This window comes from Taudactylus pleione, unplaced genomic scaffold (genome assembly GCF_031769625.1).
Source record: "Taudactylus pleione unplaced genomic scaffold, aTauple2 ptg000810l, whole genome shotgun sequence".
NCBI lineage: Eukaryota > Metazoa > Chordata > Amphibia > Anura > Myobatrachidae > Taudactylus > Taudactylus pleione.
In genome coordinates this window covers 3196617-3215517 of record NW_028285212.1, presented here as the reverse complement: position 1 = coordinate 3215517, position 18901 = coordinate 3196617, and the positions used below count along the sequence as shown (strand labels likewise).

The following is an 18901-nucleotide window of genomic DNA, read 5'->3' as shown; positions in this document are numbered from 1 at the left end:
ACACAGTCCAGCCAGCCCCTATGGACAACAGCAGCACAGCACAGCCCAGCCAGCCCCTATGGAGTTTGGAGGAGTGGACACAGCCCCTATGGACAACAGCAGCACAGCACAACACAACACAGCCCAGCCAGCCCTAACTCCCACCCTCCCTCTTCACTGTCCAATGCCAGAGTGAGAAATGGCGCTGACGCGGGGACCTTTTATAGAATCCAAAACCCGTGAAATCCGGAAGGCGGGATGATGAAAATTTTGCCTCGATTTCAGTTCCAAGTCAAGCGGGAAAACCTGAGATTTCAGAAATCTGAACCCGCTCATCCCTAAACTGTATAAATGTTATATCCAATTTCAGTCACTCGTAATAGCTGAACAGTCCCTGTAGGCTGCTGCACAACTGACCCTATGGGCCATATTCAATTTGAAGCGAAAAGTCCATTGCCAGACTTTTCGCTGTTATTGGAGGTTTTCAGGTCAAAAACTTATTGCACTCATCCCCATATTCAATTTAAATCAGCGAAAATGGGACCCAGCAAAAGTGAAATCAGCAAAAAGTCCTGTCATTTGTCAAAGATTAATTTACATAATTCCATATTTACATATGCTTTATGCTGTATAATGAAGCAGTGCATGAGATTCATTAGGGTATTTGTGCGTCCATTTTGTTTCTCTGTCCAAACTCACACTTAAATGGAAATTAGTGTGTGTCTTTAAGGCTGCTCCCAAGGAAAACTGTTTATCTAACACAGTGAACAAGAGCATGCCCATATATGTATACTTGTGTTGAGAACAACACTCAGACTAAATATGGGGATGCAGCAAGCAATGAGTATCTCTTTAAATAATTTAGTTTTGATTCTGATTGCCAAGGAGGAGCTAGCAAGAACAATCTGATGTTCGTGGGTGTATAAGGAAGGCGTATTACCTGAATATTATAATAGGGTATAAGTACTGTGTGACAATGTCAATGGGTGTTGTTTTGCTGCATCAACCCTGGGAGAATATGTCCCAGTTAAAAGGGCTAGATCTATTTACTTAATTAATAAAATGACAAAATTCTTAAGTATACTCGATTGGAGTCTATATTACTTATTATGGAACAACACCTGGTTAAAGGTAATTTAAACATATTTTTGGGGAAATCAGCCTGACACCACCCAAAAGATGCTCTGACATTAGGGTTCACTATGGATACCCCTGAATAGCCCTGCAAAAAGTATGTGAGGTCTTTAAATGGTCTTAATAGCTGTTTAGCAACTTTTAAAAAGTGATGAAGAATAGCATTTACCAAGTTTTTAAAAAAAAAAGACTAGTCCCAGCAAATTTGGGGTACTTGAAAATGGGTGTAAACATATTTTAAAATGGCAAATTTTTTTTAAATGTGAAAAATACACTTGCTGCAACCACTTGCAATAAAAAAACACATGGGACATACTTTGGGACCCCCCTGAGTCTATTTTGCTAGTTTAGAAGTTTGTCCCACAACTTTGTTTTATTCACCCCCAAAACAAAAGTACATTTTTGGGGTGTCCTAAGGTACTTTTTTTTAAAGAATTTGACACAGAATACCTTTGGGGGGCTGTCCAAGGGGCGCAGGGTGGTTTTTGGAAGTCTGTACCCCAAAACCGTAATTCTGCACTTTTGTACGCCACCCTATTTTAAGGTGATACTTTATCGCAGGGTCTGATTAATTTTCTTTTTGCTCTGGCAAAAAGTCCAGCAAATTGAATACGGTGATAACTCAAATCCGTGAAAAATGATGGCTTTTCGTTCAAAATTGAATATGGCCCTATATCTTTTATGTTAAGAAGAAAAAATAGTGCATACTGTCATAATGGATGTGGTAGTTCATTTTTGAGTAAATTGCAACACATGATCAGCAGCAATGTGTCCCTAGGATTAAGTATAGGAGACATGAAGAATTGGTCTATGGGGAAATACTCCCTCCTGATCGGGTACTCCAGCTAACATCACCCACAGACAAATATGGCTGCAGTACACATACATCTATTGCATCAGTTACTTCCCACTATTAGCAATATAACACTTTTCAAAATGCCCATAAATACCAGCTGTCCTATACTGTATAGGAGCAGCCAGTAATAATCATGTATATGCACAAATATCAGTATGGAAGGATTTAAGATAGTTGTGATTGGGGGGGAAAATATTTCCCTGCACTGAATATTGCCTGTGGGGAATCCCATACAATGACTTTGGAGACTTTTTATGTCTTATTTCAAAGTGTCTGATAACAGCATGTATACTGCTGAATATCACATGTAATGAAATGTGATATATACAAAAAGGACTAGGAAAAAGAGAAGTCAGTTTGATATTGGTGCACTCTTGTGTCTCTATAGTAGCGGCATAAAAAAATAGTATATTAAAGTTTTATTTCTTATGGTGTCACACTTTTTAGAACAATAAGTTTTACAAAAATTACAATATTTGATTATCCAAATATACATAAAAATAAATATTCCCATAAAATGTTACAGCAAGTGTAAACTTAAGGGCCATATTCAATATGGGTCGAAAAGTCCAAGGTCAGACTTTTCACCCTCATCACTGGATTTTGCAGGGATAAAGTATCGGTCGCGTGCCCGCTTATCCCCACATTCACTTAGGATCCAGTGAAAATGGGACCCAGTGGAAAGGTATCGAAATGTCCTGGGAATTTTTGGGAAATCATCCTGGCATATCCCTAAAGATGGTCTGACATAGGGGATCCACTATGGGTACCCCCTATTTGACCTGCTGAAGGTAGTCAGGGTTTTTAAATAGCGGTGGCTGGTGCATAAATGCGCCTGTGAAGAAGTGTTGAAGAATAGCACTTATCTATTTTTTTTTGTAAAAATAACTATGCCCAACAAATTTAGGGTACATGAAAATGGGTGCAAGCATATTTTAAGTCCCTAAAGTCATTTTTTTAAATCCTTAAAAAATGCACCTGCTGCTAGCAACCGCATGCTAGAAAACACCTGCTGCATACTTGGGAACCCCTCTGGAATCAATTTTGCTACTTTAGAAGATCTTTTTTTTTAATCACCCCCAAAATAAAATTACATTTTTTGGGGTGACCAGAGGACATTTATTTTTTTTTTACATAGAATACCTTTGGGGGACATTACAAGGGGTGCAGGCAACTTTATTAATTTATACCCCAAAACCCCAATTCTGCACTTTTTTCGTCATGTATTACATGGTGAAAACTTATTTCCATTTTGTAACAAAGACTTTTCGAACCTGCAAAAAGTCTTTGGAATTGAATACGGGGATAATTGAAACAGGCAAAAATGAAGTTATCAGCGATAATTTAGGCTTTTCGCAACCTAATTGAATACCCCCCTAAAAGTTATAAAAAAATGTGAAAGAAAACAAAGTGTGATTTAAAATATTGGCTGTGCATTGTTGTCCAAAGTAATCAATTTGGTCCAAGTATCTAGGTCACAGGTTCTCAAACTCAGTCCTCAGGACCCCAAACAGTGCATGTTTTCCAGGTGTCCTCACAGAATCACAAGTTAAATAATTAGCTCCACCTGTGTGAGTGAGTAATGAATACACCTGTGCACCTGCAGGGTGACCTGGAAAACGAGAACTGTGTGGTCCTAAGGACGGAGTTTGAGAACCACTGATCTAGGTTTTGCTTCAGAAAATAAGACATGTTTCTAGTAACTATCTACATTTAATTTCAGAGAACAGGATCTCTTATGTCAAATCCTAGCAGGTTAATAATGCATATATTGTAACTCAGTGATGTAAATTTTGAATCAAAGTCAAGGTTCCACACTAAAAAAACAATGATACTTTACTGTATATCCTCTCATCTGATTTTTTTAAAAACTTTTATATGAATCACAGTGTGAAATTAATGTTGTTTGAACCACGGTAATTTAATGGATATATTTACACTAAGACATTACGGAGCATAGTTTTGCACTGGAATTTTTTTTTCGCATGGCGAGATTTTCACAAACATCACAGGTTTTCTATGCAGAAAACTATCAGGCGCGCTCCCGCAATTCCCCGTATTCAATTAGAAAGGATGCAAAAACTGCACCAGGTGAAAAGTCCTGTCAAAAATGGAGGAACTCAGCCAGACACCCCCCAAAAGATGCACTAACATTGGTTTTCACTATAGAAGCCCCCGAATAGCCCTGCTGAAAATATTTGGGGTACTTAAACACTGTAAATTGCTTCAAAATAACGTCTTTGCATGAGTGCTGAAGAATAGCATTATTTTTAAGTAAAAAAAACTACTCCCAGCAAATTTGAGGTACATAATAATGGGTGCTACAATATTTAAAAGTTGCTAATGTGAAGTTTGAAAAAACCAAAACAAAAAAGATCTACATATCTACATGCCACAAGCACCTGCAATCTTAAAAAACACTTGGCGCATACTTGGGGACCCCCCCTGGAGTCTACTGCAGAGTTTTTAAGTTTTTCCTCCAACTTTGGTATTTTTCGCCCACAAATCAAAAGTACTTTTTTGGGTTAAGTTTTTAAAAAAACTTTTTTTTTACAGTATACCTTTGAGGGGGCTATCCCAAGGCTGCAGGGGGGTTTCAGCAATTTTGCACCCCAATTCTGCACTTTTTTATGTCTGCTTTTCATAGACAAAATGTTTTCGCTGGTGAAAAGTCTACGCAATTGAATATGGGGATAAATTTTTGAATGTGAAATGTCACCGGTTATATTTTTCCGCAGAAACTGATTTTTCACAACTAACTGAATACAGCCATATGTATTAATACTTTTGTCTTCTCAAGGAGTATCCTCTATTTCTAATTCCACAATAAATATCAGTTTCTCAAAAGAAATCATCTAATATATGTCCCTGTAATGTGTGACAATATTAGGGTGGTATCACCTCCTATATGGCAGTTTATATACAGAAAAATGTAGAAATAAAATGAATGAATAAATATCACACATTTCTATCTCATATAGGTCACATTTAAGATATATTATCACTCCTGATTGACAGTATCAGATCTCACAATCGGATCTGATGCACTGTATAGCGATGAACATATACAAAAAAAAAAAGATTCCTGAATGATTTGAGGACACAATAGGTTTATATCATATATAAAGCTCAACTGAAATCATTGCACATACGCTACAGTCATTATATGAAATGGGTAATACCCCGACACATACTCTGATTACATACTAGTGGATTGTTCATAGTATTCCTGCTTTAAAAATGTTTTAAATCAAATTGAATGAGCTTTATATCCTCTTATTTAAGTATCCACCAATGTTGGCAGAAACATAAATGTTATGCATATACAGTATATCCCTTTCTATAGTGATCAATATTTCCCCATTAAGCAGCACATTTGCAGCTATACTCCTGACATGTACAATAAAAGGCAGATTGTTACAAATGCCCAAAAAAGTAAGTTTCTTAGCAATGCTTTATAATATTGTAGAGGTCTTTTGAATATACATAATACAACATATATGCATTCAACAACAGTGCAGCAATGAACACCAACGTATGTTTTGCATGACTCCTTTATCAAGGCTAGAGTGATCACATGGTATCACTGATAGCCAATCTAAAAATACAGGTCATGTGGGTGCTGATTAAATCAGAAAGTTCCTCTCATGAAAATATTAGTGCACAGATCATTGGTCAGTTTACTGGAAAGTGATCTAAAGTACATGGGAGGTCTCAATTAACAGCAAACCTTCTACTCAGGAATAGATCTAAGCCAATCATTATACCCAAATATCGGCATATACTTTTAAACAATAAATTGCATACTTATTAGATAATGATTTAGATATAAATACCTAGATGAGTATTATGTTACATATATAGGTGCACACATTCTATATGTTTCAATTAAAATGAAAAGATATTTAGCTAAATTACTGTAAACACGTAACTTGTCTAATAATAAAAACAAAATGTGTCAAAATTGCAACATACATAAGTATAATAATGAATGTATAAAAAGCACTCATTTATAGTCTCATAATTAAAAGGTAAAAATTGTATTGCAATCTTGCTGCAGAAATATCTCATATATATATATATATATATATATATATATATATATATATATATACACACACACACACATACCCTATTTAGGGATCTGCTTGTTCATTCAGGCTAATCTCTTGAACCACTGGATGTGTTTCGATGTGGTTTTCACCAAGGTTGCTGACATTTAGCTCCCCTCCTTCCGAGGGGAGCTAAATTAAGATACATTAAGTTTTATTGGCTAATGATTTCTTTTGCAAACGGTGACACTAACAAATTAAAGTTTTATGGCATTATTTAAAAAAGGTTTTCACAATTACAGGGGGCTGTGATTTAGTGCAATTAAAATACAATTTGCAATAACTTGTGATTCATAAGCATTGTGTAGATATGATACTTAGCGAATGTGGATTAATTATGTGTATTTAAAAAACATTTTTAATTTGTCTTTCAGCATTACATTTATTCCAAGACTCATCCTTAGAAAATAATAATGGAGGTATGTACAACATAGTTTTATTCAGAGATGTTAAAATATCTTTACATGTTCATATTACCATGTAAAAACATGCGTTAACAGTTAAAAAAATAAAAATAAAATATTATATATATATATATATATATATCTTTTGTGCTATATTTTGTTTTAACAGTCAACAAGCCAGAACAGGCTGTTCAGTCAAGACCTGAGAAGAACCATTCCATACGGCCCAGAAGGCACATCTGGGGATGATATCGGAACATTCCAAAATCCTTACATGGAGTACGTTTCGTCACCGAGGTCGCAAACCAACTGTAAGTATCCATGAGCGATTTACCAAGTGGGCAAATCACCTGTAAGTAAATCGTGAGATGTTTTTAAATTACGCATTTGTAATCCTCAGACAGCCCTACCATTCCGTGCGGCCAATCAGCTGTTGGAAACCTTATACGCGACATACCAATGTGTCCACCACTGTTGCCGGACCCAGAACTACCTCAAAAACATTCTATCAAGAGTAAGTTAATTAAAAAACGATGCTATACGTGCATTGCAAGCATCTAAAATGATTATTTTTCCACAGAGCGAAATGTATATCATAGCTGAACATCTAACTGCTTTTTTTTCTTTTATATTTTAGTACTAAGTATCAGATGATGAAACATCTGGAGAACCAGAGCCCCATACAACCGCGGACAGAATAACAATGCCACATACACCTGATGCTGACACAGAGAACCAATGCAAGCCAACACCTCCGAACAGCCATTATCATCTAGCTGGTTCTACACCATTGATAATGAACCAGCTGTACAATAAAATTAAACCAAACAGGCGTATGAGTGGTATGTCATGCACAATGCATTGGGTGACTGAGCCATTTAATCAAAAATGATTAAAGAGGAAACTTAGTTATACTGATGAATCAGCTCCTAAAAGAAGGAGATTGACGCCATAACAAAGTGTAGCAGATAGTTGTAACAAGGGTAACAAATACAAGAAGTTGCCCAGGCAGGATGATGATGAGCAAGTGCCCTGCACTAGTGTTAACACCAGTGCAGAGAGTGCAAAAGTTAAGAGCCTCGACAGACACTCAAAAAGCATGTACAAGAGCAGGCATACAAAAGAACATAAGATTATAAACTTGCCAGCCACACGGTCCATGGCCATTATAATTGCAGACACACAGACAGAGCCCATTTTGATATGCATCAAGATGCCCAGGTGTTATGTCCATCAGATGTAGAATCGAGAGACGTGCACGAGGAAGGTGGTATTTCAGGCACTCCGAGCATTGGGCTTGGTGTGTCTGTGGTGGAGTGGTGTTCTGATGCACTGGATGATGCTGTCGCAGTGCCATTGGGTGTAGAATCAACAGGCTCAGGTGTTGGTCGATAAACCACTACAGGTACACCAGCGAGGGCAGAATGCGCAAGTAATATATTAAAATTGAAAATCATACCTAACAATCTGTGATATTTTAGACAGCTCACATGCATGAAACACATAGCGGAGGGGCTGCTAATGTGACATGCAGAAATTATGCACAGTGGCAAATGCAATCAGCACGTGCTTTATGATTTTATTAACCAATATATGGAAGGCATATTAGAACAGAACAGAGTAGATAGGAAAGCAAATGCATTTATACAGGCCCACGCACATTCGGTAAAAAAAAATAAATGATTAATTATGAAAGGGCACGGATTTAAGCACCTTGCAGTGTGTAGAGCGCAGCGCTGTAAAAATACAAACAGGCATTTAAAAGTAAAAGGCACTGTGAGCACATTAATAAATGCAAGAAGTCAGAAACAGCTTAGACTAGGACGACAAGGCATGCATAGATTAAGCAACCAGAATGACAACGCATCATCCTGATGCGTAGACAGACGGGCCATGTCATAGCATCGCCCGTACCTGTTGGTCCGGAATCTCCTGGTAATAACGAGGAGACACACCCCATTTTTTTTTAGAATCCATTGACAGATACAAACGAAACTAACCCAATTTCAGGGCATCTGAAATCCACCATCATTTCCGGTTTGTCAATTTGGATAGGGTTACATCATTTTGTAGATACTATGAGGGCAATACGTGATGCAATACAGGCCATGCTCGATAGCTACATGGTTAATGTCGACTCTAATGACCATTTGCAGTTAAGTTTGGAGGGAGGAGGCTTACACAATGCCATTTATTCACACTGAAGGCCGCACAATACATTAGATGCCGTCAGTTTTTTTAATAGGATAACAAACACGCTGCAAAGTAATTCTGAGGTTTTATTTGATACAAAGTTGAAATTTGTGATCTCTGTTTTCAAGAATCGCATAGGCGGCACCCTGACGGCTCAACGGATGTGGAGAATACCACACAGCCTAATTATTGAGAAACACAGATGTTATACAATTTCAATAACAGCGGTAACAATCTGTGTCTGGCAGCTAGTCTCTACAAACTTCTGGACAATGATAATGCCACAAATCTCGTTATACACGATTGAGCTCTCGTGCTTCATAAAGCTTCGAATCTTCCCCTTGATAAAGCGATCAGCTTTAGCGACATTGTTTTTGTTTGTTTTTTAAATCACTTAAAAGCAACAATTAAAATATTGTATTACAGTAGCGGGGACTGGCATTACTATTGTACAGACTGTCAATACAAAGACAACATACTGTTTATCTTATGGCACGATGACCATTACTATGGTATATTAGACATAAAAGTGATTCTTCTGCAAGTTTTCCACAGTGTACCACCACAGAAATAATCATGACTGTGTCTTCTTTTGTAAGTCCTGTCTCAGACAGGCCTGTGTTGATACACTGAAGGCGGCGCTAAGATGCCCTGTGTGTAGGGTGTTTCGCAGGTCAACCGACTGTTTATAGGAGCACAAGGCTCTAGCAAAACACTGTCTTGAAAAATTGTATTGCAATCACTGCGGTTTGTACACCAGCCCCAGCCACAAGTGTCAGGGAATGACATGCCCCATTTGCAAGGTGTGCATTGGCAGTTTAGCAGGGCATTTGTGTTATATACAAAACATTAAACCTGTGGATCCTACAAAAAAATACATTCTTTATGATTTTGAATGTATGCAGGAGATGGGTGTACACATACCAAATTACTGTTACGCATTAACACTAGCAGATGAACAATCCTTGGAGTTTCAGGGCATTGCTTTTACAATCTGCTGCGCAATTACCCCAGTATGCATATTATAGAGGGGTTACCTGAGACTTAACGATGACCAACTTTTTCCACCCGATAAGGTTAATTTAGAAATGGTTGATGATCTGATGGAGTCGGCTAGTAATAGTTCAGAGATTGAGAAAGCTTTCACAAAGTATGTACACCATAGAAATCTCAGTATCATGTACCTTGTGCAAAATGTGTTTTGTCAGGTAAAAAGAGCAGAACTATACATTTAAATACAAAATATATGGTTCTATTCAAAAACCCTAGGATTAAATTACAAGTGACGACGCTGGCTAGGCAGATGTATCCTGGGCAATCAAGGTTCTTTTTAGAGGCTTTTGAAAATGCGACCAGAGCTGCTTGTGGGTATTTACTGGTTGATTTAAGAAACAACATGCTTGATGAGTACCGTTTACGAAGTGGGTTATTCCTGCCAGCTACACCGGCAGTGTACGTCTTTAAAAAGCATACTTCTAAAAAGATGTAATTCTTCAACTTTTAGTCATTTGCCATAGCGCCACAAACAGTGAGCATGTCAGTGTGCTTACGTTGTAATTGGGCACTTTTAAAAGCGTTAATAAAGGTGACACCGACTAAAAGAAATGCTATTTTATCCACGGCTTCAAACGATTTGGTGACTGCCATTTGTGAGATTGTGCTCAACACACTAAAAGTTAAAACACTGATGTCACAACAACAGTTGAATTACCTTAAAAAGTAGCGCAACCTTATAAAATCGCTATGTAATAAGAAATGCACCATTGATAAAAAGAAGCAGTTGGTGAAACAGACCAGCGGATTTATTGGTTCGTTGCTTGGTTTTGCTATACTGTTAATGGGGCTTCTGACTAATCATTGATTGAATATGCTGAGAAAATGTATCTGGTGCCTCAACAACAGATAGAGCGCTTGCGCAACAAACCGGGTAACAATGATATACGTAAGGCAGTGGTGAAAGGCCTAGATGTAGAGATCATAAACATTCTACAGAATAATGGTTTATCAGGGTATGATAAGGCTAAACGTTACACAGCCGCATTGCAGAAATATCTGGTGTTGAGTAAATAGTCTGATAGAGAGATGTCAACTTTAACTCTCTTAATGCCTGAAACGCCAACTGTTCCTCAAACAACTAACTCCGGTCAGTCAGATGGTTCTGAAGCCATTTATCAAGATTTTGGACGGTGTTAATGACCGGTTTAGGAAAAACAGTGATATACTTTTGAGTAAAATGACCGGGTCTAAACACATCACAAACTGGAATGCTAAAGGTGAGTTTCTGTATAAAGGTAATGCTGTGCAGGGCTCCAACATGCTGTATTTAATAAGAAGCATCACGCAAAGCCACAGCATGTCGAGCCGTAAAATGCTGAATGGCTGAAATAAATATACCGTCCACTGTGGTTGGCAATGCATCCAATAGGATGCACCTAGACCGTTTAAAGGCTGAAACATATACCAATGGTGATGAGTATTTATCAACCCCACCGTCGCTACAATCGCATAAGAAAAGATACTTATATGTTTTAAGTACCCCCGGGTTTACAACACGTGGTTACTTAATGCCTAGGAAAAGAACTGTAGAAATATTTCAGGATTCCGAATGGCTGACTCTATAATCTATTTGTATTGTATATTATTTTAAAGTGCCTGTATTTTAATAAAAGTTTAAAAATGTTTATTATAGCAATGAATCATTGTGTATACAATGCTTCAAGCAGCGTCCTGATTACAATTGCTATGATATTGCAATGACGATGTATCTGTAAATATACTTTTTATGTTACAATAAAATATTTTTAGAATTTAGAATGGCCTGTTTTGTTCTTTGTTTCTAATCGGTGTTTATGGAAGAGGCTCACCACAACATAATGTTTGAAAACATTGTTTATTATAGTTATGAAAGATTGTACATAGAATGTTTCAAATGCAGGGATGATTACAAGGTACACATTTCTGTATACATTTATCCATATAGCGGCACAAGCAAAGCCTTTTCGGCAGACACCTTACAAACATTGCAACTAAACGGTCATTACATTTTATATCATTACTTAATCGGGACAGTATTTCCTCAAATTTTTAGTTTTTACACATTAAACATATAAAGTAAATACAATATTGCCTGCATACAGCGCTTGAAAAGCCTTGTAACTGGCTGTAATGGTGACAAATGCTTTTTGAGTTAAAATTTAAAAAATGTATGATATTCTTTGGGAAAATAATGCTGTCCAGCGTGAGTCCATAAGAATCAAAGAAATAACAAACCCCCGATTCATTAAAATAAACAGCAAACAAGTGATCACCGGGCTGTCCGCTACTATGCATATTCATTACAAACACGCAGGGGTAACGCATCAGTTTACTGGTAGGCAACATATCACACACATAGGTTCCTTTAAAATAACAGTGCGTGCTTGGATCCGTGTACAGAATACAATTTATCTGTAGCGTGTTCATTTTCTCTTTTTTTGTGTTTGTTTTTCTTTTCTTTTATTTATCACAATTATAATTGTTGAAAGTCAATAAAGTATTAAAATAGTTTCTTTCACTTATAGGTAATCATACAGCACATTGTGTCTTTGATTAATCTCAATGATATTACCAAAGAGAGCGTAAATTATCACATTGACTGTATGATCCAATGCTTCAGCAAAGTGGAATTTGGCACGTAGATTACCCGTTCTTATCAGGGAGAGGTGTTCTCGTGGTCGACCAGTATTCCGGCATCAGATTTCTTCTTATTTGTGATCTGTATGCGGCATTCCATCCAGATAAAGGGATGCAAAGTTCACTTTTTTATGTTCAAAACAAAGGGGGTTCCGATCAAGGGCTCCAGAAAATGCTTCAATGTCCACAAACCTGACTATGACCATTTTTGGCACTTAACCAAAAATAGATTTTCAAGGTTAAACACTCTACTGCCTGCAGGTATGCTGTAGATTTTCATTCCAATGTGGTCAATCGCATATTTTGTGTTGCCATTTAGCAGGGCCTGCGTGTGCTTAATCCACACGGCCGGTGAGACTTGCGCTCTTTTCACAAACCGATGCTGCAACAATCTGTATTTTAAAGGCATCCACATTAGCAAAAATTTATTATAATGAGACTTTGTTTCTGATGAGCTTAATCTTCAGGTCAACGGCATTTAAAATTAGTTTATGTTGGTGGAAAAGGTTGCAGTGAAGCGGTCCTAGCAATTCAACCATGGGGCTCTGCACGGTCGCTCCTGCTCATTTTCTGAAACCAGTATTCAGGCCGTCCAGCACCCTGTTGTTATGTTCTTTAGCCACATCTTTGTAAAATAAACCTATGGTGTGCTTTGTTGACAAAGAATCGGAGCTATAATTCAATATAGTCTCAATGTACCTGCAGGAGGCGTAAAGATTGTTGGATTGTGATATGACCCTGTTGCCCAAAGTAACATCCACTTGGCTGAATAAACTCACTATGGGGTAATTAATAAGGGCAACCCATGCCCCTTGGGCTATCGCCATGTTATCAGTTTCTACAATCTTGCACGTCACGTACAGCAGGGTGTTGTTCAGATTGTAGTAGTTTTCGCCGCTGACCGCTGTATAAAACTCAGGCACTGCTGTATCGGATAACACCACTAAAGGTTGAACTTCGACATATAGACTGTTCTCTAAGCTAGTTTGTGTCGGGGGCATGTAAAAAAAAAAACAGCTCTGTTTTTAGCGCATTCAACGAACTCGGAGTGTATGAAAGACATGTTGTTTAAAAAATACCACCAACACCATGCTTCAGTTTTCTCTTCTTCTTTAAGTTGCGGCATCTCCGGTTTTTGTTTTAAATGGGGATGCCCCAAGGAGGAAGTGCTATCGTTTGCTTCAGTTTTCTTTTAGACATGCCTTTTCTTGTATATATTATCCCTGAACCATCTTGGATTGGTTTGGTTTGCCTCGTGTATTTATTCACTACAGCCATTGTGGCATGTCCGATAACGTCTTTCGTGATATTACATGCCGCGGTCTTCACGTGTGGTTCAGCTAACTCTAGACCTCTCCGGAAAAGAGGCACGGCTTTTCTTATAAGGCTTTGAAACTTGCTGCCTAAACCGCATCCGTACATGTAAGCGCTGCCATGAAAACCAGGTAATCCATTACCGGCTTGTGTTTTATAATATTGCGTGTAGAGTGCCGGATCGCCATAATTTTTAATAGTGACCATTCTGTCCGGTTAATAAAAATTGTTTTTGCAATGTCTAAAGTGTAGTTTTATGATCGCTTTCCCAAAGTTAAAAGCAATGTTCTCATTTTGGTTGTTCTTTATCTCTAAATGTCAAAATGTGCTTTGCACAAAGGTACGTAATCGGGCTTCTCATATTGAATTGTAACCATTTCGTTGTTATGTCCCTTAATTTCAACAGTCCGTTGCAACAGTACATAACTATCACCGACCCTCTGGTGTTCAATAATGTCTGTGTACACGTACAACATATATTGTCTTTCGTTGATGCCGGTGCACAGCTTTAAAAACCTAATTTTAGGTTGTAAACCCAGTATTCTTGTCAGCTTAACACCAGCTGTGAGCTGGTACATCGGCTTATTGTCGAAGGATATGGCGCATTTGAGGGGATCATACCATAGTTTTAACCCCTTCCTCCAGATTATGATGCTCAATTTCAGCATTGAATGCTTCAAGAAGCACCTCGATTGATTCATAAAAACTGGGTTTAATGCACACCCTCATGACATCCGCGTTATTTTCAACACACAGTTGTGTATATTGATTGTATTCCATGTGTGCGGGTACTGTATTTCTGTTAGAGCTACATCCCATTCACCACTTAAGTGTATGTTCTTTTCAAATTTTGTTGTATACTGTAGTTAGAAATCGGATTTTGCGGGAATGTGTCCGCTGGGGCGTTATTGTTCAATGTTATGTAGAACGACTTGTCATCCATCTCTCTCCTTGTCTAGAGCATGATTCACTTTATATATCTTTTATCTCAGATGCTGCAACCCAACTGTTAAATTTTGCGGGGTAACCATGCCACTTGACCAACGCATATTTCCGACTGCCTTGATTTTTAAAATCTTTTCCACTTTGTAAATTCTGTTATAGTTTTTGAGTATGCTTTGAAGTTCTTCAGGGTTAAAACTGCCTGTTACAACTTTGCCATACAGATCCACCAACGTATAAAGTGGCCTAAGTCCTTTAGTGTTCACAGCCTGTATGATGAATATTTCCTCAGAATAATTCTGTTCATAGCCTTTCTGAAATATATCCTTATATTTGGAGATGCGTACATGCTCCCCGACGGCTAATCAAGGCTGTATTTTATTAGTATTTGCCATACGTCATCTTAAAAATACTCAAAGCGTTAGAGGCATTAACAACACACGGTGCACCCTTAAACGTTTTATGATACATGTTATTATAGCTGTATATGAAGTCCTGTAAAACATCTATATATCTGTAAGTATTCTGTACTGTGAAATAGCGCCACATCCATGTTTTTAAAGTCCTGTTGAATCTTTCTTTAACCGCAGCCTTCACGTCATTATTGGTCATAAAATTATGTATATCATATTTTTCTAACAGTTTTTTTAGGATTTTGTTTAGAAACTCTTTACCACGGTCAGTTTGCAGCTTCTTTGGTACGCAACCCTGCTGAAATATTTTTTCAAAAGCGTTAGCGACGATTGCGGTGCTCTTAGACATTAAGCTTGAAGCCCATGCCCTCTTATTGAATATATCGATAATGGTTAATATATACTTAAAACCAGCATTGTACTCCACAAGGTCTATGAGTGATATCAAATTGCATTGCCATTGCTGATTTATATACGATACGCAGATCATATTCCTTTTATAGTTTTTCCTAGCCGGCTTATGTAACATCTAAGCATCTTGTTTTTGCATCCATTTTTTTATTTCCGTTCTTTTAAATGCGCCTTTATTGGCCTTATAATAGTTATCAAAATCGCTATAACTGCCTGGATTCAATATCGTGTAATACGCCTTTTTCATCCACTTATTTTGGTTAGCGGCGCAGCGTGATGCACCAATTCTTTTGTTCGTAGCCATAGCAGCCTGCTATATAAAGATTTATTTACTTTTGTTGATATCACGCTTGAATCAAAGACAATATTTACAGCTTGTAACCCTATTTTATAAATCAACACGCTATTTTAAGAGACTGCAGCATCTTGCTGATAATGCTTCATCTAAGGGTTAACAACAATACTGTGATTAAACATCAGCTTCTTTTGAGGAACTCATTTTATATAACCCGCTTTATAAAACTCTATCGCAGTTATATTACATTTGATTTAAATTTTTATATAAAACCTTTTCAAAAAGATAATTTAATATAAAAAATATATAAAATTCATATTAAATGATATCAAATGGGGATGGAAAGTTGGAATGCCAGGGGGAGAGGTTAGGGGTGTGATACCTGTCAAAGTAAGTTTGACGAAAAAGGGTTCTCTATCTACTGTTTAATGATGTTTGGAATTACTGTATGTATAGTAACTTTTGTTTTATGCTCTCTTCTACTAGAAACTGTGTTGATGTATGTGCCCATCTAGGAGCAAGTAGTGCAGATTTATCAATTGACATAAACCTTATTTCCGACAGTACACTGCAGGTAATTAGAATTCCTACCATTTCCCTGGGGAGACCTATCCAACAAACCTCATGGTGGAACATGTATCATTGTAGTACTTAATCTTTTATTGATATCTTAGAATTTGGGTAATAGAGGAAAATCATGAAAAAACACTTTACTCCTAAATAAAGCATTTTATTAATAGTAAAAGATTTGAAAATATGGTTATTATCATTTTTAAATACTTTAACTGTTAATGGACTTTTTTTAATCAAATAATAAAGTTCAAAGCTGAAATCAATCAGGTCTATTGCATTAGAGTGAGTCAGTTATACCTCTTTTCCACTGCTGCAATAACCCAGGTTATTGCCAGGTCTACAAGAAAAAAAAGTATAGATTCTGCAAAGAACCTCAAGTTTAGTTATGTTAATGTAAACCAACCATAAATAGTCATTACTTATATATTATCATAAAATATTTGTTGGTGGTGCTCGCATAGCCCAAAAAGACTAATAAATATATATATATACATATATATATATATATATATAAAGATATGGTACCATGTATCCCCGCAAGGTCATTCAAGTATATGTTACCCTTGTTTAGACACAGAGTCTTGAGGTAATCCTCTGGCAAAATATTTAAAAGGTTCTATTACAATGGGTATGTGATGGTAATGGTTAACAAGAATTGCAGTATTTAAAACATGAGTAAGTGTGACAACCAGGAATGTAGTTGTGGTGCTTTGCCAATTGTTGCTAAAAACCCATATATTCCTCTTTTAACCTACAGCACCTGGTATTCCCTAGAGGTCTCCCATCCAGGTACTGACCAGACCTATCACCATTTAGCTTCCAAGATCAGACAGGATTGGGCAATCTAGAGAAGTATGGCTGTAGGGATAGTCAGATAGGGAAAGGTAGATTACCGTTGCACAGGTCAGAGCAAAACACAGCCATATGCCATAAATGTAGGACTATCACAATGAACAGCTCATTTTACTATTAAAATATTGTGTTCCAAGAAAGTTGACGCATGAGCATACTTTGCTTGTTACACATAAGTCGTTTGTTAATAGTACCAGGTAAGAGTGTGCAAACAAGTACATACATTACAGTCTCATATTGTGTAACAAAAGTAAGAGGGATATAGTAAATCACACTATAATCCAAAAGGGATGATAATAGTGAATGTTATATATCAAATGGTAGATCCTTATCAAGAATTACATCTCAGTATGCTCAAAGCAGTGTTTGTATCACATAAATTTAACAGGTCCTCTCCAAGTAGAGGTTAAATCATGGTATGTTCATATATATTGTAAATAACACAGAATATATTGCATGACTATTCTTTATCTTTGATATCAAAAGACAAACATAATTTCAGCTGATAATGAAACCACAATTTCCTAGAATTTCCATTTTGGCAGTTATATATCATTAACATGCACAGAGAATAAGAATAGCATGCTAACCATTAAATGGATGCGTAAGAGGGTAGAGCAATTCATATACACAGTTTTCAGGAAAACACATATATAAGGCTAGTTGCAGGACACAATGATCCTAAAAGAAGTACATAACACAACATTATTATAACGTAAGGAGATTGTATTCATATACACACTATGTCTGTTGTTTTCAATGTGTCACTATAAACTGCTAAATTGCAAGCCAGTATATCAGGATGCTTGATGAATGCAAACTGTATGAGTTTTGACCCAGAGGTCTCTGCAGCTAAAAGCATAGACCTGCTCTGTGTATAGGCTCATACACTTACTGGACATAGAGGTCCTGTACTAATGTCAATTTGGCAATTACATATGATACCATTGTACATACAATAGCATTCCCATTGTAGTGGGAGCTCAAAGTCCAGTCTATGCACTGACTGACTGATTCTCCCATTGTAGTGAGGCCGCGCGTTTCGCCCGACTGAGGGCTTGTTCACCTCGTGTGTGTTACTTCACAGACCACAGCTACTTTAGATAAGTAACACACATCTCCCATCTTTTAGGAGATGCTATTGGATAATGAAGCATTGCCAGGGAGACCGGCCACGCCCATTACTATGCCCCAATATGGTCATGTTACTTAGCCAAACAACCAAACTCAGCAGCAATAGGTGTAAAGTATGCTGGTACATGTAGTTTTAGACCACCGGGTTAGCCACTCCCTGGTGGGATGGCTAGTCTGAGCATATGTATGTATGTATGTATGTATATATATATATATATATATATATACACACACATATACAGAGAGAGAGAGAGAGAATGAGAATACAAGGAGCTGGCATAGAGTGCCCTACTGTGCTTATATAACTTATTATAAAGTGCTAACAATATAAAGTGGTTTCGTGCAATTAAAGTGCTAATGCAAGGATAGTAATCTCAAATTACCAATATCCTCAAATACCTATGGAATTATTAATATACAGTGTTTTATTAATAATTCCATAGGTATTTGAGGATATTGGTAATTTGAGATTACTATCCTTGCATTAGCACTTTAATTGCACGAAACCACTTTATATTGTTAGCACTTTAAAATAAGTTATATAAGCACAGTAGGTGCTCTATGCCAGCTCCTTGTATTCTCTATTTGTTTGTATATGTAACAGATTATCACTGGTA

General features: G+C 37.1%; 2 pseudogenes; one reads left to right on the top strand and one right to left on the bottom strand.

The window, feature by feature from the left end:
* The window catches only part of LOC148474837 (uncharacterized), a 52530-nt pseudogene that overhangs the window by 16710 nt on the left and 16919 nt on the right, over positions 1 to 18901 (top strand).
* LOC148474838 (5S ribosomal RNA) lies at positions 17047 to 17164 on the bottom strand (annotated as a pseudogene).